Source organism: Etheostoma spectabile, chromosome 10 (genome assembly GCF_008692095.1).
Source record: "Etheostoma spectabile isolate EspeVRDwgs_2016 chromosome 10, UIUC_Espe_1.0, whole genome shotgun sequence".
Classification (NCBI taxonomy): domain Eukaryota; kingdom Metazoa; phylum Chordata; class Actinopteri; order Perciformes; family Percidae; genus Etheostoma; species Etheostoma spectabile.
Genome location: NC_045742.1, coordinates 20099206 through 20124765, shown reverse-complemented (window position 1 = coordinate 20124765; position 25560 = coordinate 20099206). Strand labels below are relative to the sequence as shown.

At 42.4% G+C, this 25560-nt stretch overlaps 2 long non-coding RNA genes across 2 annotated transcripts in view; one reads left to right on the top strand and one right to left on the bottom strand.

The window, feature by feature from the left end:
• The first annotated feature begins 3081 nt into the window (after positions 1-3081).
• LOC116697017 (uncharacterized) overlaps positions 3082-25560 on the top strand; it is a 28820-nt gene continuing 6341 nt past the window's right edge. Inside the window, exon 1 of the long non-coding RNA XR_004333894.1 lies at positions 3082-3123. This is a non-coding gene — a long non-coding RNA (uncharacterized LOC116697017). The remainder of the gene's footprint in view (positions 3124-25560) is intronic.
• Positions 7019-25560, bottom strand: part of LOC116697016 (uncharacterized) — a 28609-nt gene continuing 10067 nt past the window's right edge. Inside the window, exons 4-5 of the long non-coding RNA XR_004333893.1 lie at positions 7658-7734; positions 7019-7110 (exon numbers count right to left, since the gene is read on the bottom strand). This is a non-coding gene — a long non-coding RNA (uncharacterized LOC116697016). The remainder of the gene's footprint in view (positions 7111-7657; positions 7735-25560) is intronic.

Genomic DNA, 25560 nt, shown 5'->3' with positions numbered 1-25560 from the left:
TTAAAAACTAGAATGTTCTCTTTGGCCGACACAAATAACTGAGATCTTTTGTTTTTCTTGAGTATTTAACCACACGTATATTAAACACACATTGAAAATGCAAACAAGCAGTTGGAAAGAATGTACAACAAACTGCATTCTCAGCGAGAATAAAATAGATATAGAGAAAAGTATGATATTAATGAGGTCACAAAGTACAGCCACTTTTCTCGTCATTAGGTTAATTACCGGGCGATCGCTGCTATTAGTCTCAGCGACCAGTTAAGAGCATGCTGATTCCCCAATTAGGGCTTGGGCTTTGCAGCACACCCGGGATCAAATCAGAGACCCTGCGACCACTTGCTGCGGTCATGGCTTCTCACACCATTACTCGTCCCAACTCTCATCGTGATCCACTGTCAATCTGAAATCTAGGGGGAAAACATTATCTAACAAAAAAAAAAAGTTAATTACTGCCATGTAAATTCCTTTAAACCATCGCAGTCTTCATTTAACAGATTAACATTTAGTGGTATTTTGAATGAAACAAGCAGGACCATTGCATGGTAAGACCGAAGTCCACGCAATATAAGCTGCTGAGCACACCAAATGACATTAGTACAAAAATAAAGGTTGCTTCTTGTGTAATTGTTAACATTAAAATCAAATCAACCACAAACCATAGGTCCTATTTTGTCTTAATGGGAGTGGTTCTGGAAGAAAAGAAGTTGTATTTATGCTTCATTCCAGTCGTTGGGTTATTCACTGATGTTAGTATCACCCAAATACATTTAGCAAAGGAGGAAAATGGTCTTCGAGAGACAAGTGGGTTTTTTCTTTTAACTCCACACACGGTTGCCCAACTGCATGCATTGAGCAAGGGTCACAGGGAACCCAACACCAGTTAGCCCTGTCTGGCGCTTTTTATAATTAGGTTATAGAAAGTACTAAAGCAGAGAAGTTATAAGCGTGTTATATAAAGATAGCTTTCATAAACAGTCTAAAGACCCTCACAGAGTCATAATTACAACAGAACATGGACCTGCTCCACAATCTTGAGAAATAAATAAAATATTTTAAGGTGTAATTGACTTGGTTCTATTGTCTGTAACAAAGGGTAAAAAAAAAGAATCATTCCTAGGGCCATTTGGACAGTGACGCGGCATCAGGTAGTTAAGCTAGGCCTACCCTGACAAAATTCAAGCAAAAAATGTAAATGTTTTTAATAAGCTTGTAATTTGTATTTGTTACTGTTTATTCTTGTGATTTAGATGTGTGTTATTCCAATTATTAGACGGTTACGATGACAAATGTAGCAGTACGCATAATCAACTAGGAAAAAATGGAAAATAAGCAGTTGCCCTTTACTGTACCATTCAAGGATAAACTAATGTTGCCAGGGCCTGTATCTTGAACATGTACGGCAAAAAGCACAACCTGCTGTGCCTTTGCACGTAAAGGTGTTATGCCAGTTAACCATCTCCGTTACATACCAAACATGGACCAATTTAAATTGAGATATTACTGATAGCTACGTTTTAAGTGCATCCACGCGAAATTCAAGTCAAAATGACAGCAGCGGTGTCCGCCGATGTCACAGCGGTGAGGAATTTCTCTAAACTCGATTTTAATTAAAAAAAGAACTAATAGCAAGAGGGGGTCTACGCCAGCCTAGACGGACTACTGCAGCAAAAGGACAAAAACTCGTTTGACGTTCAAAAATGACTGGTCTGGTTTGGAACGAAAGCGTGGCTATGTGGCAGTGTAACAGTCAGCGCGGGGACCTCTAAGGGGTCCTGGACTGACGACACGCCCGCAGCTTTAACCCAAGAGGAAAACCGTCAGATATATAATTACTGGCAACTACAGCTTCGCACAGTTGGGCACATTTCCCACCTGAAACGGATCCAAAAAAACAGCAGTCGGAAACGGACGGGCTGCCGGCACGTCTTTCAGCCCTTGCCATTCTGTCTAGGAGAGTCAGAGACTACGCAAACTGAAGGTCCGTAAAGACGAGTTTACAACGCTCGGACGACATCTTCGAGAGGATAAAGAGCGCCGAATGGATTGTATGTCAAAATAATCTAAGGATTGGTGAGTCAGCAAAATATTTTGGGTTGAGTGTGATTGAACTAATGCTGTGCCCATTGCTTTCATATTAGTTGAGCAGTGTGTGTTTTCATTGTTTTGCTGACTGTGACTGACAAAAATAATTGGCAGCTGTGCAATAATTAGAACAAATCTGGTATATGCCTAAACAATAAATTAGGTAATCTGGCTTTCATAACTCAGTGTTAGCCTTTACTGACATCACCAGCCCGTCACTGATTGGATGCTACCGAGCACTCCAACCCACGTTAGTAGTGAAATTACAAAACAGCACAGGATGAGCTTGAAAAGAACGTTGGTTGGGAAATTAAGCTGCCAGTCCCCCGCCCCAGTGTATGTGTATGCTTGGAAAAACATATACGTATTGTCACTCTCCTCAGTTCTAGCTAGGCAACTTAAACTGCTTCTACAAATAGGTTTCATTACTTATCCTGTAGGAACATTAATTAAGCTTACCTTGTTTGCTGAGCTAGTTCATTAACTTGAGGTAGCTATTCCTTAATAACAGCAAATAAGAGACATAGTCTTGATTTTTAAAGCCATTGAATAACTTAATGTTGAAATATTTTATTGAAAATGCATGTATCTGAAATATTTGTGTTCTGAATTAACTCTTTGAAAGTATTTTACTTCAGGAAAACCAGATATCTGAAGTTATTTGTTCTGAATTAACCTCTTTGAAATTAAATTGAATAGTCTGGTCCCATTGTAAAAACCTGAATTTCGATAGATATTTTCAGTGGTCACAAATTAGATAGAAAAATACAACTTGTAGAATTCAGATAAAATAATTCAAGTGATCAATTTGATTGCAAAATTCAGATTAAAAAAAACTCAAGTTAATATTCACACAGTAACATCCGGGCTACCCAGGCTAGGAGAAGCAAATTGAGGCCTGCATACAATCGAACCGCGGTCTGGCCTATCAGAGACGGCTGTATGTCATGTGATCCCAAGATCTCGGTCGGACTCGGCACGGAAATTGGATGCTGTACCGCTGTTAACGTGACAGCCAGGGGAAACGACGGTTGCTCGGTTTAAGTTTGCGTTATGTCCACACCGAATCAGGGATCTTGACAGAAGTATGTGGCTAAAATATGTGTGGAACACATACCTACGGTTGTTTTGTGACTCGGGTCTTCTGTGGAGGTAGCTAAGTCTGCCAGGACGACAGGACCATGTGTAAGCTAGCTAGCTGACGTTAGCGCCAACGGTGTTGTTTGTTAAAAGAGAATGAATCGGCCAAATTTATAAAACAGCTGTCAATGCGAAACCTATAATAGGGTGACCAGACGTCACCGGTTTTCGGGGACAGTCCCCGATTTTGGCGAACTGTCCCCGGCATGGATCTGTCCCCGGTTTTCACTGTGAATGACCGACCCGAAATGAAATAAAAAAGATTAGAAACTACTTGACAAAAACGTAAGCGTATAGTAGCACACCCTACACACGCAGGCTCAAGGCAGATGCTCAACTCAGAGGGTTCAGGAAAGCGTATTTCCGATGCTAAAATCACTGATTATTACATGGAGTCTGGTGGGTTTAGCGAACGCAGTTTCGCAGACTTTTAACGTTTTAAAAAAAGGATCGTAATCTGTTAACAGAAAGGGTCGACTCCTTAGAAATCCTTTCCAAAAAGTGTCCAGGACCTTAGAATATAATCTGAGTCTGTTAGCAGCAAAACGAGCACTTTTATTAACGGAATACAAGTTGGACCCAATTATCCTAGAACCGTACACGGTAGCTGTTTTCTGCCGAACTGAAGCGATCCTCGTTTACTACTGGGTCAATGTCAAAGAAAATTGTCCTCAGTAGTTTTTATTGTATATGATTTCAAAGAGTGTTCAGAAAAACGAGCATTGAGCAGTTTAAAGCAAAGCGGCAGTAGTTCAGTAAACATTACACATTATGAATATTGAGGACTTTCTATCACTTGAAATATAAGGACTTTAGATCTTGAAAGATAGACTTCTATATGAAATGATTAGGACTATAAGGCTTTCTATCTTGAAATATTAAGACTTTCTTTTTGAAATATTAGGACTTTTATCTGAAGTATTAGGATTTTTTATCTTGAAAATATTAGGACTTTCTATCTGAACCTTCCCCTCTGAGGTGGAGTGGAGTAGGAAGAGGCAGGCAGGGGTAGCGACCTTATAGTAAGCGTCAGTGATCCCAACCTAAAACGTGTTCAGAGTAGGAATAAAGTTACATCTCGGATGGAATAAACTTTAGGGAACGGTTGAAAATCATCAGTAATTAGTTCAGTTAATGTTGGGATTTTCGTGTGGAATGTTAAGTGATTTAGCTACTACAAGTTCCACTACACTCTTATCATAGTTCTAAAATACAAAGCCAGGGCTTAAACATGTTGCTGAAATATTGAGCCATGGAACGGCATTAGATTATTAGGAGCATATTAGGGTTTGAAATGTAGTTTATTGTATGTTTCATAACTGCAGCTGCTTTTCTCTCTCCATTTTTTTGTTTCTAAGGAACTTCTGCTGACCACTTTGAACGCACCCGGCTCTGTTTAGAGCATATTCTTGGGCAACGAACTCTGGATTTTGGACTATTTGGACATCATTTGCAGACAAGAATTTGGTTTTTTTTTTTAAATTGCCATATCCAGTAATGTAGCTGTTTACAGCTATTTTAGGTGCATTGACACAAGTACATAGCCTGTAAATGCGGAAAAAGAGAAAAAAAGTAAAACAACACATTAAAAACTGTGCCAAGCTGCATATTTGTTAATTTTATTGGAGAAAGAAACTTCTATTGTTCAAACCATACATCTTCAGGGAAGACTGGTTCTAAATGATATGAGAGGAGAAACCACCAAGTACATGAGTTGGAACACCAATGATAATAACTTTAGGGTACACAAACACACGTCATTGAAAAGGACAAGTAGCTACATTACCATGCTAGCAGTGCTACAGAGGTGGGTATATAGGTGCATTGCCAAATAATAGTATTGTTCAACCCCCTATACTCTACTGTATGTCCATTTAAAGTATAACAAATGAACTGCATGTTAATGTGCCTAACTTAGTAAACCAATCTTTTGAAATTAAGCCTCACATATATAACTTAACCTATGGGGTAGTGAGCACTGCTTTTTACCTACACAAGACCAATCTTGTGTGGCAGTGCCAATACAAGCAAGCTTCCTTTTTAAAGGATGCCTAGGTCCTTGTAATGTCATGGGATTCGCAGGGTCTCAAAACAGGGGCAGGCTGTGGGAAGCTTGCCCTTCACAACCTCAAGGTTAGGCTATCCTTGGCAGAATCTCCCACCCAGTCAAGAATTTTAACAGGTCAGGTCCATTCATCAGGGATGCTGTGGATTAAACAATATGGATCAAATGATAGGTTGCTACAAGTAAATGATTAGAAAACAAAATTCTAGTATTGCAATAAAGCTAATAGTAGCTGTGAGAACAAATACTGCAATGCTGTATGCCATGGTAAAATATCAAAAAAGTAATGAAAAACTTACTCTTAAATAAAGATGTAAGTGGAAGGATGTGTGCGGCATATCTACTTCCTGTCCTACCTTACAGGTGTGCAAAGATAGTCGTAACTGTTTAAAAGTAACTTCCCACTATAATTATAAACTTAGGATGACTAATTATTTAATAACATGTGGCAAGAGTTCCCTAAACATTTACCTTTTAAATAAATTGGCAAAGCATAACCTGATATCGGCATTTTTGTGTCAAGAGGGAACAATCACATCATCATCATCACGAGCAGGTGATGCGCTGCAGAATTATCTAAATTGAAAACAATAAAAAAGGGACTGAAATTGTTACTACTTATCATGCCTTTACTATCCACACACAATATTGAATTGTAAAACGTTAGCGTAGGGTTACCATCCACTGCTCTTCCTGTGGAAAGTGTCCAAGTCCTGGACACTTTTTTGGTCCTAGTCTGAGAGTTCAGATTCCTTTTCAGCTAAGACAGAGAAGTGAAAAAGCAAGGCAAGGTTTTATCTATTAGCACTATTTAAATTGCTTAAACAAAACATTAAAACATAAAAAGCAGTTAAAATGTTAAAACCAGTAAGAATTACAAGAGAAAGAAAAAAAAATAGGACTGTCTCCACCCCTCAGCTTTTTTGCCATAAAATTAGAGCCCACTGTAAAGTAAAATTGGCTAAGGGGGTGGGACTGTCTTGCTTATGTACATAATGGGAAAAGCAATAATGAGGTTAGATAAAAAAACATAACAAGCCGGATTGTTTCCGGGAGTCTAGATATGGACGAGTCTCTAGTGTTACTGTTGCAGTTCTGGGCTTCCTCAAACAGGACATGCACAACAGCAGGGCTGAGCCCTGAAGGCTGGCCTCCATTGAACAAAAGTGAGTGCCCCGCCATTCTCCCGCCATACGAAACATGTCCTTTCACGAGAAAGTGAGAGGCTGACGGGAACTAAATGGCCGGCTGTCCATCAAAGAACCGAGTAACAGAAATAAACAAATAGACCAAAGAAAACTCCAAAATATAATGACTTTGCCAGGGTCCAGCAACCAAACATATATAAAAACAGAAATTAGGTTATATGTAAAAGAACAAATTATAATCAACAATACTTTAATAAATATTTTGTTATTGACAAGTATCGTTACCATAGCTCCAGTCTATACCAAAAGCCAACCCAGATTTAAGTTGTCCATGCAAGTTGAGAGGGACAAAAAAGCTGACTCACACCCTCTCCAATGGGATGCTGCATTCACCGTAACACATGGAGAGGTTGATATAGTACAAGAGAAAAGCATACTTTCAAGTAGGCCATTAACTACTTTTAAATAAAAATCAAAGCTACCTTCAGTTTGCAATCACGGCCGTGCCATTCCAAATTTGGCTTCTTATAGAAGCAGATGGCGCACGTCTTGTTCAGCAGGTTCTTTCTAAAATCCATGACTGAGAAGTCAGGGATTCTTACTTCATGATGGCTAAGAATAAATCCCAAAAACAGAGACACGCCTTTGGTAGGGTTTGTACTGTGAACCACTCTAGTAGAGAAAAATGAAAAGGTTACCAATGAACTGACTTAGGATATGGAACTTATGGAAAGACTATTTCAGCAATTACATATTCTAAAAATCAGACAACACATTTTTTTTTGCAATAAATAGAAACTGCTATTTACCAAAAGCAGTACAATACCATAATGATTTAATATGATCAGATAAGGTGTAGGTTATGCCATGTGACATGCCATTTTTGACTGCATTGCATCACCACAGTTTACCCCCCCTAACCTTCTTGTCCTGCTGCTAACCCTGAATAGGACCTACCATCTGCAACTGTTTCACTACTGGACGGTCCAGGACTGCTGCTTGCTCTTCAACAGTACTATCCAACACCTCATTTACTGCCCTGGCCACATTGTATTGTAACACAATGTGTGTGTATGTATATATATTGTGTTGTACATTGTGTTGCATATGCATATACATATATCATTCTATTTGTAAAACTGCTTTAATGGCTTACATCTGCAGGTGAGTGAAACAAGAATACATGTAGAAAAAAATAGAATTACAGTATATAATGTACCTATATTGCAGCATGTACTTCAATGAAGTCAACGGGAAACATTTTTATGAAGATGGGATAGGGGCTCTGAACTGGTGCTGAGAAAGTTAGCAAAAGATAATCAAAATTAGACTTCAGCAAGAACCAAGTAAATTTTTTTTTTTTTTTTTAGTCATGCTTTGTATTTTAAGAAAACCATTTTAACCTATTGAAAATTGTTAATTTCAGCCATCCATATGAATGCCAAAGCTATGAAAATGCTTTATTTAGTTTTTACAGTGTCTCGCACCTTCTCACTCTATCTTCCCATTAACAGGTGTCTTCATCATTGTCAACATCAATATGTTGCAGACTTCAAGTGCTCCATCAGGAGGCTGCGTGGAATGGTGTCCACACCTTTGGCACTTTTGCCTTAGGCAGGCAACTGAATACTCATTACTTAGTTGCAAAGGAGTTGTTGAGTTTGTCTTTAATTGGAGGTACGTGGAGATTCCCCCAGCTTGCAGCATTAGTGCCTGTGTAGCCCAGTATGGATACGGTGTGCCACCAGGGAAAGCTTTCGGGACCCACTCTCCATAGAAATCATTAACAGGAAGAAAAAAAAGGAAAAATCAGCAAAAGCTTTACAATGATGTAACCTGTTTACACAAAAATGTGCAAACCGTCGCTTTGTAAAGCAGCCAGCCTCAGTTACAGCCCATCCAATTAAGGAAAGACACTTGGAGTGTTGCACAAAACACGTAAGCAGAGGCCGATATATAAATAGTATTAATAAGCATGTATCCCTTACAAAGGATGCTGACCATGTTGAATTAAAGATAATTGTACTAGGAACAGTAGTCAGTAAAGTGAATTAAAACCTGTGCCAAAGGATTATAATTTTCCAATACATTACTGCCGGACTGTGGTTAAGGATAAAGAAACTTTCCTCCAAAACACATTTTAAAAAGGTTGTCCTGGTTGCAACATTAAAAAACGTACATGGAGTCGGGACAAATTTACAAAATTCTCATAGTTATAGTACAAACTATCATAAATATAAATCTAAGGAATGTGTTTACCTCATCATGTGCTTGTACTCTCATCTAGATGAAAACAGACCTGCGGCACACTTCCGCCTGCAGTGGACCATTGGTATTGTCTTTTGGTGATTTTCATAAGTGTTTGGCAAACGGTGGAAGCAACTTCCAGTGGTTTAGGCCTTTTAGCAGGAATAAGATTCAATGAAGGAGGAAAACGCCCTCTTCCCTTTTCCCTTAGTGAACATTACCTGGAATAGACCTGTAGGAAAAGAAAAGCCGTTCAAAACTGATTACAATTCAAACAGAGTTTTTATAGAGTCAATAAATCCACTGGAATAAAAGCCGAACCTTGTCATTCTATCTGAAGAGAACGGGCTTGGTGGGCTGATTGCTTGAATACATTTTGGTATTTACCTCCGTTTCTGCAGTATTGTAACAAGAGAATCATTAATCAAAGGTCTGTAATTGTTGGTGTGTAAAAAATCCATGTGAAATGTAAATAACCCAGTATACGTTTTATCTTATGGAAAGGAAATAGCTTTTTGTGTTTTAAATTCCTGTTATAAATACAATGGGCTTTATTTTGAAAGGCACCCGCTGGCACGAACAAGATTGCCGATGTAGTAACGGAAAAGAGGAAACAGTAACGGCCACAAAGTTAAATTTAAAATGTTTAAGCGCCCTTCGGAAGAGGCACAAGGTTAGTAGTATCATGAATAAGTAAAATGTATATGTTGGTGGTGTTAACAGTAGTTTGAACAAAATGTTTGCTGTTTTTTTTTCTGTAAGCCGTTTGATTTAAAGGCTAATGCCGAAACTTGTAAGCTAGTACTAAACTTTAGTGTGTCAAACGCGAACTTCCCTTAGGGAAGTGCGCGATGGCACACACTATTAGGCATAGATAGATGCTCGAATCTAACAGAACTGTTGTCCACGTTCGGGACACTTTTGGCTAAAAATTCCATCAAATTTCTGTTCAAATACGAATAAAATAATCTATTAATGTTTTCAGTTAAATTTAATGGTTTTAAACTAAAGTATAGTGTATTACTTTCTAACGATATATGGTTAAACCAAATTAATTAAGCTTTACTTATACGAGTTTGCTAAAGTAAGCTAGCGTTAACACCGCTGATTAAGACGTTACACTACCCTTGGCGTAACGGACACGCTATTCCGACGTAAACAATGGCCCGCCTGTGGTTTTCGGAGGTTATTAAGTTGCATCCCAATGCTGTCAACCTTTTGGGATCCTACTTCCGTACTCACAATAAAATGCATGCGTCAACAACTCTGAATCATGCAATAAAAGCTAAGTAATTTCCGTTTTTAGCCTATATCGCCACCTGTTGGATGAAAACTGGATAAATTACAATTCTCATTTTGCAATATTGCAGAAAATACAGCTCTCTCTCTCTCAATAATATATTATAATATATATATATATATTATATATATATATATATATATATATATATATATATACACACACAATACAACTATTACAAAAAGTGTTAAGTTCATAGAAAAAAAAAAAACAAGTGTTCAAAAATGATTGAACAAAAGATATCACAAAATTATTTAATAACAATAAAAAAACAGGCAAAACATTTTAAAAAATAATAAACAATTACAAAATAAAAGATTAAATGTCAGAGCACCACAAACACCAACAATTCCTCATACTTCGCCATCCTCCTCCCAGTGACACAAGTGGTGTGACAACAATTGTGGGCAGTTGTCACAATGGACCCACGAACAATTCCTCATTAAGGCACTGGAGAAATCCGGTTGCCTGCACCGCCACACTGTCGGCTCCAGTCCCCGTGCAGCGGGTTGACTACTCACAAAACAAAAAATGTTTCTACCCACCGAGTATAACCCTATACCTCTTAAAACACTTTTGTATATTTTTATTAATATATAATATAATTAAAATGGCAAAAGGGACTGTAACATGAGCCCTACACTCCGAGGTGGGGTTGTCGTGGGTCCAACAGTGGAGGATGAGCTGGTTCTTACGGCTGTATAAATGAAATGTTTTGTTAATTTTCACCATGGTTAATGTTACTAACATAAATATAAATGTTGCTTGTTTTTACATTTTTTAAAAGATTAAGTATTTACGTGGGAGGTGAGAGGGCAGAAGTGGACCCTTGGACCCTCGATGTGGAAAGCTCTAAAAAAATAATAATATTTTATTAGTATAACATGGTTACTACAAGTATTTGACCGATTGAAAGATGTAGTGACCAGGAGGATGGAGGATGGTGGCCTCTGCAGGCAGGCTCTTCGGGAGGTCTGCCGTGGTGGCAGGCAGCCGGGGAAAGGGGGAGGCACCAAGAGGGGGGCAGAGGGTGCTGAGCGATGGGACCGGCGATGGACATGACGGAGCTGGCTGCTGGTGCAGCCCCGAGGGGGCTGAGCTCGTCTCGGATGGGGAGTGAGCGCTAGGCGGTAGAGGATAGTGGCTGGCGGGGCCGGTGTCTCGGCCCCGCGCTGGCTTCGGTCTCTTCTGGCCAGGCTTGGGCCTCCCGTCTGCTGCGTACGGTCTCCACCGCCTCGATGGTAGTCAGACAATCGCAGGGCGGTCCAGTATCCAGGATTGGTGGTATTTTCCTCCGGACTTGCCAGTTCTTTGTATAAGATTTGGCCAGGAGGGTGGGCCAGGTCTACCGTATCGCCTGCTGTAACAAAGGGGTGGGAGGGTAGGATTGGGAGAGGAGGCCGGTTGATTCTGGGGAGGAGTGATAAGGGCTGGTTGACTTGGGACAGGTGTTATGGGGGGGGTAGTGCACTCTGGTGTGGGGCTTGTTATGGGGTGGTTACATCAGGCCAGCCAGGAAGATGCTGAGGAGTGGTGGAGGTGGTGGGGAGGTACCACGCCACGGACGCAGACCCGTGAACAGTCAAATGGCCATCGGGTCCAGAGGGTAAAGGCCACAGACTTCCTAAACCCAGCCACCACCAAGCCCCCGAGCCCTCACCTATGTTATGGGTCCTATAGGCCCTGAAAACTCCTTTGGAAACCAGAAAGGAGTGGGTTCACTGCCGACAGATCTCTGTAACACCAGAGAAATCTGCCTGTCAAGGGTCCGAAGAAACTCACTCCAGTTGGCCGAAGGATGTGAGAGTATGTGGTGGCCACAGGGCCAAGGGAATGACCCCCTCCCTCTGTGCCGCCGATACGCGCTCCGGATCAAGGATGTGGACACCAAGCCATCCATAACCAGCAGCAGCGGGGCTCCTGTGTGGCAAACTGCAGGGAAATGCCCGGACAAAACACTCTGAACAGCTCCAATGTCTAGTCCTGCATGCGGACTTCCCGTAAGGGCATTTGGGAACCCCGACTTTACTGTAGGACCCTGGATATCCCCCCTTGTAATAATAAATGGGGGGATATCCTCCCCAGCAGCGTTCAGGGAGGCAGACGGGATGTGCTCCCTTGGTTGCCTGGGGCTGCATGTATGCTGCTTGGCCCGGGTCACGATGACATTATTCTGTTCGAGTCAGCTGAAAACCCCGGTTCGTCGCAGTTATACACCTGACGGGTCTTCCCTCAGCACAATGCTCCTCAATGGTGTGGTGAGGAGCCCGGAAATAGTCATGGATGGGCCCCATCTTAGCACACAGGATGCACTCCCAAAGGTCAATGAAGCTGGGATACTGGATGTTCAGGCGAGTTCTGCAGTTTCTCTGAACTGTGTTAATCCACCACGTTGGCCAAGCGCGTTCTTCGGCGCATCCTGGTGGCGGACCTCCTCAGGTTGTAGATGGCCAGAGCCGTGACCCTGGCGCCAGGACCTGAGCTCTCGTCAGGTGGAAATCATTGCAGAGCAGAGTACAAACAGTATGCACAGGGAAGTCTTCAATATTCATCGGGCAGGGAGTGACTACGACAGATGGAAAAATCGGAGGCACTTTCCACTGACTCGGTTCACTCAGGCTGGATTATGTAGGGACCCAAATGTAACACGGCGCTGCCTGCGTAGAGAGAGCCGCCTGCTTCCACTTCCTGCTGGCCTGTGTCCATGCCGCTGGGGTCCACTTTTTGCTTCCTTCTCCCTCTTCCTCATCGTCTGATGTTGGGCATTCTGCAAATGCACGTAAGGTTTCTTTGTTTGAGAAATACACTCAAATTAAAAATAATTAGGTTACGCATGTCATATCTTGTTGAATAATTATGTTGATAAAATGTGAAATGGTTCCGCATTACTTATGAACAAAAAATACTTACCTGCACCACCTTTTCTTTTGGCATCCTGTTGTCCTGTAAAGGAACATACCAATTTTCTCTCACTCAACACTCACTCACACACACCACACCACACACCACACCACCAACAAAACAACACACAGAGACAGCTACCTGTTTGGTGTGCCAAGTCTTTTTTTATACGTTCCCTTCTTTTTTTTCGTTCTCTTCTCTCTCTACTTTTCCGCTCTGTCTCTGTCTTTATTCCTGACTTTTCTGACTGAATTATCTTTCTTTCTATGCAGTCCGAGAACAAGAACAAGAGCAAGAGTATATTACACTAAATACTTTTGCCACACACCAGCCCGTACCTGTTTGGTGGAAACTTCTTTTGTAAACTGTTTCTCTTTTTTTTCCTTTTCTCTTCGATCCTCTTTTTCATGCTTCTGTTCTCGGTCTTATTCCTGACTTTTGATCTTCCTTGTCGTTCTTTTTATGCAGCCAAAAAAAACCAAAAAAAACAAAACAAAACAAAAAAAAAAAAAAAAAAAAAAAAACCACCACTTAAAAAAAAATCAAAAACAAGAGGAAGCTAAACTGAGTTACAACAGGAGATCACACATCACACATTCCAATCTCTTCGTCCTATTAGGCAAATAGTAGCTATATTGGACGGTTAAATCTAGCTGCTATAAAGTTATAACCACATCCACCCCCCTAACTGCGATTTTAACACAATATACCTCTCTATCAACACATTGCAGTTGATAGCTATATAGAACAAACTTGATGTTGACTGGGCTTATAACATACGTACTGCCTAGGGACAGAGCCGTCTGGTAAAGCTAGCAAAAAAACAAATGCACACTCAGCTACGCTAAAATCCATATCAGCAGGCACAGTAAAAATCAAAAACATTTACAGTGAAAGACTCGTTCGCCCGCAGGAGGCGGCCTCCCCCGAGCATTCGCTCCCCCCCCCCCCTCCGAGCGTTCCTTACTACTTTCTATCATCCAAGTCACTTTATATACTAATTTAGAATGGTAAAATGTCACGCGGCTGTAATACACGAAAATCCATAATAGATTGTCTTGATGGGCTATAAATCAATTTGCTACTTACAGTCCTCTCGGACGTCCCCACTGATAAGCTATATTTTAATTTTTAATCCTCACTTACCGCGAAAAGACGGGAAAGTGCGTGACGTCGGGAAAGTGTCGGATATGGCCAATAAGCAGGGGTGCGTGTCGACCACGTCCGGCCACCAGTGAAGCTACAGTGATGTAAGTAATGCATGCTGTGTCTGTTTCTTTTGAACCAGACCCTTACCTGGTTTTTGGGTTTCAATAAAATTACAATCATCAGTGAAAGCGTCAGACAAATCTTCGGAGGGTATGTACACCTGGAACAGACTTTAAAAAATATTTAAACACTTAACTATAGCCTGAAGGCTTGCAAGGTACATCACAACTGGCTGCACCTACTCCCATCTTAGATGCGGCCACCAAGGACTTTAGGTTCTGGTGCTTGCAAAAGTCCTCCAGCAGGATAATCCTGTGACAGAAACTACATTAAAATCACACACAACATCACAGAGAGAAAAAAAGGCTTAAAAAAAAAAAGCAAATGGCCATACGGCTCATGTTACACGCCTAACAGCTAATCTGATAGACCAGTGCGAAATCACACAAATATCCGTTGAAAAAGCCCTTTCTTTACATTATGTGTTGATCACGTCTAAACAGTATCATCTACATTGCATGGCATCCATCTGTGAGCTTCCTACCTTGAAGTCTTTTTCTGGAAGTTTTCAAAAATGTACTCCCTTTGTTAAAAAAGTGTGCAGGCACCGTTGACGCGAAACATCAGATAGACTATAACGTGTTGTCCTGCAGGACTTAGCTCACCATCCACAGAGACAAGAGCTCACACAAAACGGAGGTACTGTGTTCCAAACATATTTAGCCACACCATAAGTATGGGAGCCCTGAGTTCTGGTTGGACATAAACAGCAAAATTAATCGTGCTAGCACCGCTCGTTTCACCGGCGTCCGTTAACAGCGGTTTACGCTTCAATACCATGCAGAGTGCCAATCCGAGATCTTGGGCAAATGACAGGACAGGGACGTCCTCTGATAGGCCAGCCGCGGTTCGATTGAAGGCAGGCTTCAATTGCTTCTCCTAGCCTTGGCTAGCCCGGATGGTAAGTGTGAATATTTACATCTGAATTTTCCGATCTGAATTTAAGTAGTTGAATTTGACTGAGATTGGATTTTTTCAAATCGGAATTTTAGCAATCAAATTTCGCCTCAACTTGAATTAGTTCTATCTGAAATTCTACAAGCTGTATTATTTTATCCGAATTTGATTACCACTGGACATAGTCTCTAAATCAGGGTTTTTAAAATGGAGACCAAGGACATTGAAAAATTAAATTTCAAGACGGGACTTCAGAACAAATACATTCAGAAGCTGTTTCAGAAGTTAAAATACTGTCAAAGATCGTGAATTCAGAACAAATAATTCCGATACATTCATTTCAAAAAAAATTCTTCAACATTAAGTATCAGGGCTGTTAACCACATTCTCCCACAGACTATGTCTCTTATTTGTTCCATAAATGATCTACGAGTAATGAGGAGCAATATCTGTGCTCGGATTGAATACAAATCATCAGCTCGAAGCGCACTCGTCATTCACACCACCACAGAACACGGCAGAACACAGGGACTCCCTTCCCACCCCCCTCCTCCTGTTCTCTCCATCTCCAGCCATACTCTCTAACTCCATCCTCTCTCTCATCTCTCCAGTCAATCAGGGCCCGCGGGTCTTTTTTTTTTTTCCCCCGGTGGGTAAACGTTTAGGGTTTCTTTATCAGTAGATTCTGTGTGAACGTGGGTCCAGACATGACTGCTGGTTTTAAATGCGACTCCCCGTGGCCGTCTCTGCCTGTCGGCAGAGCTTTTTTTTTTTTTTTTCTACCCCAGGCTGGCTTCATTAAAGGTAAAAAAGATCTGAGCCAAAGAAACAGCATATGCCACCCCCCCCACCCCCCCCACCTCGTCTCTCGTCCCGAATTCAGCTCACACACCACACACACCACCACACAACATACACCACTCTCACATACCTGGTGTGGAAATAACAAAAGAAAACAAAAAAAAAATCACACTGCTCATAAAAAAAATGTAAAGTTAAAAACAGAAGTTACATTGAGGATGAAAACTCTTGTTCTACATTTTTACTTCATAATTGCAAACCGCATGTGTGGATTCATTGTTGCACAAACGTGTTCTGTATACGTTTGTGTTACATGACACACCATTGATCTGGACGTCCGATGCTGTATGTACCTCAGTTTAGTACATCAGCCATTAATAACAATTCTGATCAAGCAATATCAAGTGCATTCTTAAAATAACATACCGGTTAAAGCCGCCAGCCCATTTCCAAGACAACCCGACCCCCACTTCCTGGTAACTTCTGTCCACTTCCATGTCTAGCGCCCCGCCCCGTCCAAGTTACAGCTAATTCCGTCGAGATCCATTCATGGTTTTTGTTCTCAATTTTTGTCTGTTCCCCGTGTGGTGTTATTTTTGTTGTATTGGAGGGTATTGAGGGTAGATTCTTTTAAGGGGTGTTTGTTAATCACATCATCCCTAGTTAAATGTCCTGGCGGTACACCAAACACTATGCAAATTCGTGCAATCACATAGCCAACTGTAGTATCTATCAGTCTCTCCAGGATTTAAGCTGACTTTGAATGTGAAACCAGTCTATTTGGGCAGAATGTTTCTGGGACCGCCCTCCCCCCTTAAAAGTGGACCGCTCTAAATGGCCAAACCAATGATTGAAACCCTACTGGCAGACCAAAGACAGGAGAGAACCTCTGAATGTGACTTTGCAGCTTCTCTCGCCCCGTTGGACCAAGATCAATGCTTTAGAAAAAATTACTAACCACTGCTGGCCAAGCAAGCATGAGGATGACGAAGGGTGGTTGGAAATTCTGTGGAATTGTTTCCACACAAGTAAACGATATGGTTGACAATGAGGAACACATCAGTGAGGCTGTTTGAACAATAACATGGAACCCGACTGGTTAATGTGATGTACCTTTTATTTTGTTTTCTCGGAAACGCTTTACGCTTATTATAAGGGACCAATGGCCAAAGACTGTTGTTCCCATCAGCAATAAGACACAAAAAGGTTTTTCAAACAAGAATTCCATCAACATTTTAATTGCAATACTTACAAAAATGCGGCATAAAAATACGATGAGGAAACATTGACTTGGGTCAGCTATGTGGACCCATTATAAAGGAAAAAATTTGAAAAGTACTTCCGTATGAGCGTGGACAAGGTAAAAAGAGGAAAACAAAGCCCCACCGTTGCCCAGAAAACAGAAAGGCTAACCCGGGACAGGGCATGCGATTGATGCGCAACTTAAATAAAAACAAATGAAAAATGCACTTAAAAGAATCTGGGTCTGAAGAAAAAAATCACGTAGATTGTATGCAGGTCTCGTCCAGTAAAATACCAGTGTGTCACTCCACGCCCGCTGGGTAAACTCTGCCTGAGCTGGCACTTTAATCTTTTTGTATTGCTTTGCAGTATTGGGATATTAATGACTTAGTGCCGCTTCTGTCTCTACAACTGTACCAAGGTGAGATTTAAAACATGTTGAACATAGTTAACGTGGTCTGTGAGTTAATTATTGCAGACTTCAAAGGTGAATACGGTTTTACTCAAGGTTTGTAGGGTTCTTGCCCCGGGTTTCCAATAAGATCCGAGAAATTATTGACCCTTCCACAAAATAACAAGGAGTCAATCAGGCGGAGAAAAACTCAGGAGGAATGATAACTTGGTTATGAAATAAGATACACCAAATCAATGGAATGACAAAAGACATATTCGACCGACATTTAATTCCAACTGAAGGTTGTCATGACATTGTGTAAAAGACACTGCTGTCGTGTTTTAATTTTAGCGAAAATGTTTTTTAATATTCCTCATTACCCAAAAACACCAACAAACACTGATTAAGTGTAGTAGAGAAGCAGGCACAGAGGAACAAGTGAAAAGAAAAACTGCAGTTCAGACCCAGACCAGATTGGACCCCCGAGACAAATGCTTAGAAACGTCCTTTGGTTACGTATGTAAACCTGGTTCCCAGAGTAGGACCAGAGACCCACTGCAGCCGTACGACACTGGAAAGCCTATTAGGCATGACAGGGCTGAATGCCGAATGAAACTATCCAATCCTATTGTGGCCTAGTCGAGACCGGTAGCATGTGACCGGCATAAACGTATTAGGCGGCCAATAACGCACAACGGCACATAGCTCATGAGCTCTTTTCTATGAAGCCAAGCGCCACTACCGGAGCGGGCGCCGAGGGGCGTTCCTGGTGAAGACGCAGTGTGCTCGTTCCCCTATCTCGGGAACAAGGTACTCCTAATAAGTTACCCGAGAGTTCACCTTTGAGGGGGAACGCAAACTGAGGCGTTGAGTCACTCATGGTCGAACCGACGATACCCACCTCAACACCGCGCCCAAACCTTGCCTGCCCTAGAGTGAAACCAACCTGTGGCTCTACGACTAGGAGGAGGAGAAGCACCCGGGTGAGGCCGTTGCGGACGTGAAGGTACAGACTCACTAGAACCTGAAGAACCGGGTGAGGAGGTGGCCACAGCCAGCTGCATCACAAACCCATGGCGCGGAACCGGAAGTACCGGCAGTAGCAACACGGACCCCCGCTGGCTGGCGGTGGAACCCCGCGGAACAGATCCACCGGCCCCTTCTCCAGCACGCGAAGCACAACTTCCCTGTTCCCAGCACCAGGCCTGGTCTGGGCGCCACCACCAGTGCCCGGACCACCCCCAGTGAGGCGGGGGGGGGAGGGCGGTCCACCCTACCGAACTGCAGCCCGTACACCGTCGATGACGTGCGCAGAACCCACACGGGATATGTCTACACGCCCCGCCTTAAGATTCTGCGGAACAATTATCCAGCCAGCGCAAAAGCCAACCTCTTGGGTGTGGCGGTGCGACGTTGTGCAATCTCGGATGAGCCCATGAATGGGGCCGCCAGGTAAGAACCCAGACCCCCCCGATGCAGCCGCCAGTACGGGATGCAAACCTCCAGCCCCAATGGCAGCCCTCGGCGGCTGGCCAGCCCCAGCCCGGAGAAGGCTTGGAGGGGCTAGCGCTTCCCGAGCGCCACGGTGGCGGGGCTCGACAAACAACACGCTAGACGGCGCCCTGGAGGGGACCTCAAGTTGGCCTACGGGGGCTCTAAAACATCACAGTAGGACTTCCGCGACTTGCCTCGCGATCCCCCCTCCCGGGCATGACCCTCCTCTCAGGTCCCCGAACACTCGCCTGCCGTGGAGGGGGGTGCGCCTGGAGAGGGTCCTGGTCACCAAGCTCGCTCGAGGGGGACAGCGAGCAAGCACACTCACGTCTCTTGGAGCTGCTTCGGTGGGCGCCTATCTCCAGCACAGCAGTCCGCCTGGTAGCAAGCAAAAACCATCATGGTGTGCATTGGCTAGCTCCAGCCTGGCACACCGCCACTATTATAGCACTTACCACCAGCGGGACACGTTAAACCGACTACTGTTCCATCGGCGCGCCGGCCCTGGCCTGAAAGACCAACGTCAAGCTGGGGAGGGTAACTCGACCAGAGCGTCCAACCCACGGCAAAGTCCTGTAGTCGAGCTCCTTAATACCTCGACCATTGCCAAAACTCCCAGCAGCTGGGCGAGTAGAAGCCTGGATACGAGGTAAGGTTGACTCCATGACCTGACACCACTCACAGGCAAATCCGGGGAACACGGACAAAAGGGAAAAAACGTCATATGGACGGCCCGCTGGCTTGCCCCCGGGCCAAGGTATGGCTCCGCAGAAGCGATCCTTCAGGTCTGCCAACGGTTGTTAAGCCCCTGACAGCCTTGTGGCCCATACAGACGCGTTTTGCTCGAACGGGCGACTAGGGGCATCGGGAATCGGCAGACGAGGACGAGAAGCGCCCCCCGTCCATCCAGCCGTCTCGCGAATCCTCCACAGAACGATCTTGCTGCGCAGCCATGGACCCAAGGTACACCCACGCAGAGTGACCACAGAAACCGCGGGGACCCGAGACAAGGGCGAGGAGAGCGTATCTGGCCACCCGCGGACATCAGAGGGACCTCAGTACCCGCGTCGGGCAGGGCCTCGCAATGGTCACCAACAGCCCCCTCGAGAGCCCTGCCATGGCGGCGCGACCTCAGCGCCCAGACAAGACAGCACAAGTTCACTGAGAATCGCCTACCGTGCATGACAACGGCGGGCAGGGACGGACCACACATCTCCGGAATGGTTCTTAAGCGGGTCGGACATACTGCAACTTCCCAGCTGAGTAGGATCCAGGGAGCGTTTCAAAACCCAACCCATTAACACAAGTGCCTGTGACTGACAAAAGCTAAGAGCTATGTGCCGGCCGTGCTATATGCACCCTAAGGTCTATGCTCTTCCCCTCCCCCGCCCGTAACCTGCCCCTAACCGTTTCTCACTAGGACCAATAGCCCCCGATTGGAGTAGTTTCATCGACATTCAGCCCTGTCTGACCTAAAGGCTTTGCCATAGCGTAGCCAACGAGTTCGGAGTCCCTCGAAGGGCGAACAACAAAAAGCACTGATACAGTGTCGTAAGAAGAAGCAGCGTACAGAGGCAGAAGTGAGAACGACAAAACAAATTTTCAGACACATGACCAGATGGGACCGAGATCAAAATGCTTAGAAAACTCACCTAACCGATCGCAGTGGCAGCAGCGGCGCCCCGGAGGAGTAAGGATGGTGAGAATATTTGTGGAATTGTTGTAACACAAGTAAAATTGATATGGTTGACCATGAGAAAAACATAGGCGATGCTGTTTGCACTATAACTTGAACCTATGGTTCATGGGATGTAACTTTTATTTTTCATTTCTCTGAAACTCTTGACGCTTAATACTGGGACCAATGTCAAGACTGTTGTTCCATCAGTCATAAGACACCAAAACGTTTTGTGCAAATTTGAGAGTTTTTCAAAAAGGAATCCCTACATCAACATTGTTCTGATTGCAAAATACTTCAAAATGCGCATAAAAATACATTATGAAAACATAACTGTGTCATGATACCGTGGAAAAATGTATTAACGGGGAAAAATCCCACAACTTTGAAAGCCCATTCAGAAGCTGCACAGGGTAAAAGAGAACGCAAAGGATCCTCTTTGCACGGAAACAGAAGATAAACCCCGGGGACCGGGTCATGGATGTATGTCAATTTTAAATAAAAACAAATGAAAAATGCACTTTTACGAATCCTGGGTTGAAGAAAAATATCATTAGATTGATGACCGGCACCGTGTCAGTAAAATCACAAGTGTGTCAGGCTCTCCCCACCGTTGGGTTATTTAAAACTATCGCTGAGCTGCCCCACTTTAAGACAAAGGACCTGTCGTTCCCAATCAGTAACCTAGACAAAAAACCATGGCATCAATTATAAGGGTTTCGGGGGCAATTGAGGAAGTTTTTGCACATAACAAATTTGAATCAATTTTCTAATGCAATACACAAATTGCAGGATTGGGATATCTGATTAGTGCCCTCTGCCTCTACATTGTACACAAGAGAGCTTTTCAACAGGTCCTCTGAACATAGGTACTGTTAAAGTTGTGCTCTTAATTGTTCCACTTAATAACTGAATAACAATCAGTTATTTGTATTTGTTTCCATTTTAAATATGTGAGTTATTAATAAGGTGAACAACTTTATTTGGTTTATGTCAAGTGCAGTACATCTATTAACGCCAAATAAGTATTATCATTCTGTGCAGTATTTTCAGTTAACTAATATGTTATGACGTTTAAGGTTTGATTAGTCCAGAGGGTAAAACAAAAAAAACGCTAATTGTTTACTTTAGAGATGAACGGTGAGAGTTTGATTTCCGGTTGGCTGGGGGGATATCAGAAAGAAGAAGAAAGAAGAAGAAGAAAGAAGAAACCGAACAACACAGGGTTAGAGACGAAGAAAGTCAAGCAGAGAGTGGACCCATGAGCAGTCCAAACCATGAGCCTTAGCTTGCAAGGTATTTTAAATACATGGGACTGTGCAATGTTTACCTGATTAAGCTACGCGCGTTAGTCTGCACGTGTTTACTTGCAAGTTCAAGTGTGGTTTTGTTGGCTTAAAGCCCTGTGCAGGGTATGTTCAACTGAATTTGCCCCACTATGATTGCTTGGTAATTAAACATTCAAAACTGTTACTCCACCTTGTTAGTCCATGATATTGAAAAGATCACAACAAAACATAAAATAACACGAAAAAAGGAGGTCATATTTTACAGTGGTGGGGCTTTTTCTCCCACAATGCATTGCTGACGTCACACCAGGGAGACGATAGCCCAGCCCCAGCTTAGAGAGACCATGAGAGTACAAGAGAGATAGAATACAACAGTGTAGGAAAAGAGTGTAAAGCAAAACAAGATTATAGATAATATATATACACTACCGGTTCAAAAGTTTGGGGTCACTTAGCAACCCATTCCATTGCATCTCAATTAAGACAGTTTAACTTTGTTAGAAGCTGAGATGCCAGTTGCATTGTTTTTTAACCACACCGGCCAGCAGTTTCAGTACATTAGGTGTTAAATAATGCCATTATAAGGGTTCGCCAGTGTTTTCTTAAATGATATAAGACTAGTATAACATAATGTGCCTTTTGGATGATTGGGACAGGCATGGTTGTCATAAGGGCGATAATGTAGATAAGTCGCATTAAAGATCAGCCCCCAACCCCCACTAAGAGCACCGCTGGTTAGTCTGTTATAATGGAGTGGAATAGACAATTAATTGTAAGTGACCCACAAACTTTCGACCGGTAGTTGTTATTATATATAGATTAGCCTTATTAGCTAGACATAGAGATAGCAGTATTTGATAGGATATATATATATAGATATGCCCCGGGCGCCGTCTTGTTAAAGCGGCTCGTGCGAAAAAAACAGCCTAAATTTTGTCACATTTAGCTTTAAATATATGTTTAAAAAACTGGTATGAAATTTTGAGGGTCCTACTTTCTTGCAAATTACAACCAGATTTGTAACTGGGACTATTTTTATAATAGTTAAATCCAAATATTAAATGTTACCCCCTAAAGTTAAATGTTATAATCTATATGCTCGAAATCAAATCTAAATGTTGAACACATAACTCTAAATCTAAATGTTAAATTAATATATCAAATCTAAATCTCTAAAGGGTTAATCTATTAATCTCTAACGGTTAAATTTTAAATAGTAAATCGAAAAATTTTTTAGAGGAGAATGGGAGAAGCTTACAACTGCGAAACGGTTAAAACTCTAAAATTTAAATCTACAATCTAAACTGTTAAATATAAATCTAAATGTTAAATCTAAATCTAATGTTAAATCTCATCTCTAAATCTAATGTTAAATATAAATAGTAAATCTCAATCTAAATGTTAAATCTAAATCTAAATGTTAAATCTAAATCTAAATCTAAATGTAATATCTAAATCGTTCGGGTGAAACTAAAATTTAGATAATATGCACAATTAATTCGGTAACCGGACGTACCAAAATAAAAGCTTGAGGAGGATAGTGTATGTTTATTGTGTCAAAAACGACTAACAATCCTCTCATGGGAGCTATGGACTCCTTGACACGTGTACAACAGTGACACAAAACTACCTTTGTATTTGAAGACGTACTCTTGAGCCTTGTAGTGTCTTTATGAATGTGGTGGGAATTCTAGCCACTATAGGCCAGCCACGGGGGCGGGGGGCTCCACTTTGACGGGCCCTCTGTAACGTCGCTTGCATTAAGGTCAGGAAGGCCTATCCCCGCCCACCCCCGACATATTGGCACGGTACCTGTTGGCCCATGGCACTTGCGGAAATGTGATATCGAATCCGCGTTAGCCAGAACATCTGGAGAGCGTCCTGGTTGGCGAACAAACTTAGTCAAAATGGACAGCAACCGCCTCGGGGACCACCCGCTAGGCCCACAATAGGTAACGCAGGTTTCTCAAATAACGGAGTTACATTGTCTGGTTGTCAAGGTCAGTAGCAAATCTACTGGCTAGTACCGTTAGCTAGTGTAGTTAAAGTTAGCCTTGACAAACAGGGTGTTAGCCGTGATTTGGAAAAATGCTTACCGAGGTGGCCCTGCGGTGCCACCTGAGGCTGTTGCTGGCGCGGTGGAAAAAGTTTGGAAAGCCAAGGGGCGCGCTCGGCCGCTGTTCTCGGCTAACGCCCGGATTCGTACGGCTTAGATCATTTCGCCCACAGTGCTCTGTCAGTGCCCATCTTGTCGGGCGGACTGGGCGGGGGTCCTGCGGGATACGGATATTGCCTGCACTAATGCAAGCGAAAGTGACAGACCAGTTCAAAGTGAGCCCCCACCTAACTGGACTATCAGTGGATATTATTCCCACACCATCATAAAAGTGACACTAAAAACTCAAAGTTACTCTTCAAATCAGTTTCTCCCCAACTTGTGTTGATTATGTCTGAGGTAGGTTATTTCACGGTTATCCAAGTTCAAGAGTCATATCGCACGCATGAGAGGATTGTTATTTGTTATTTACAACTAATAAACTAATCTCTCGACATCCATCTGAGTTTTATTTTGGTACTTCAGGGTAGACATGAATTGCTATAGCTAAATATTTAGTTTCACCGAAACATTTAGATTAACATTTAAGAAATTTAGATTTAGATTTAACATTTAGAGTAGATTTAACCACTTTAGATTTGTAGGGGGGATTTAATATTTAGATTTAACCATTTAGATTTAATTTAGATGTAGATTTAACATTTAGATTGATTTAATATTTTAGAGTCAACCATTTAGATTTAGATTAGATTTGATTAGATTTAGATTTAACATGTAGATTAGATTTAACATTAGATTTGATTAGATTCAACATTTATGATGTAGATAACATTTAGATTTAGATTTAGCCATAGATTAACATTTAACATTTAGGTTTGTAACCAGTTTTAATATTTGGATTTGATATGAAAAATTATTTCCAAGTTGACAACTATGGTTGATACATGTTGAAAAAGAACAGTACCTCTCAAAATACAGACCAGTTTTTTTAAACCATTATTTAAAGCTCCAAAAATGTGAAAAACTGTTGCTGTTATTTCAGCACGCAGTGCCTTTACCAAACGCGCGGCCCCATATTATAGATGAGAGAGATAGATAGCTTTATAGCTAGCATACGGCTCTGCTAGAGATAGCGAGTGGATAGCGAGAGGTTACAACAGCTGGTCAAACAGCGACACGTTGCACAGGAGGTTAGAGGTAAACCACTCGAAAAAAAACTCGGATGCCTCTATTCCTATATCTTAAAATAAATGTACCAGTACTATCTCAATAAACAACATGATCCTCGTCACTTAGATCGAGCGCAACCCCACGTGACGTCCTGGACTCGGTGATATTCAGGACAGTTAAAAAGTAAGTCATTGTATGCACTGCTGCTGTGCTAAATAAAGGAGATAACTAGAAGGGACTTCCCACAATCTGGACAATCTCCCATTGTAATGATTAATGAGGTCACAAAGTACAGCACTTTTCTCTGTCATATAGGTTAATTACCTGGGCGACCTCTAGCTCACCCAGTAAGAGCGTGTTCCCCAACGTAGGCTGGGGCCTTTG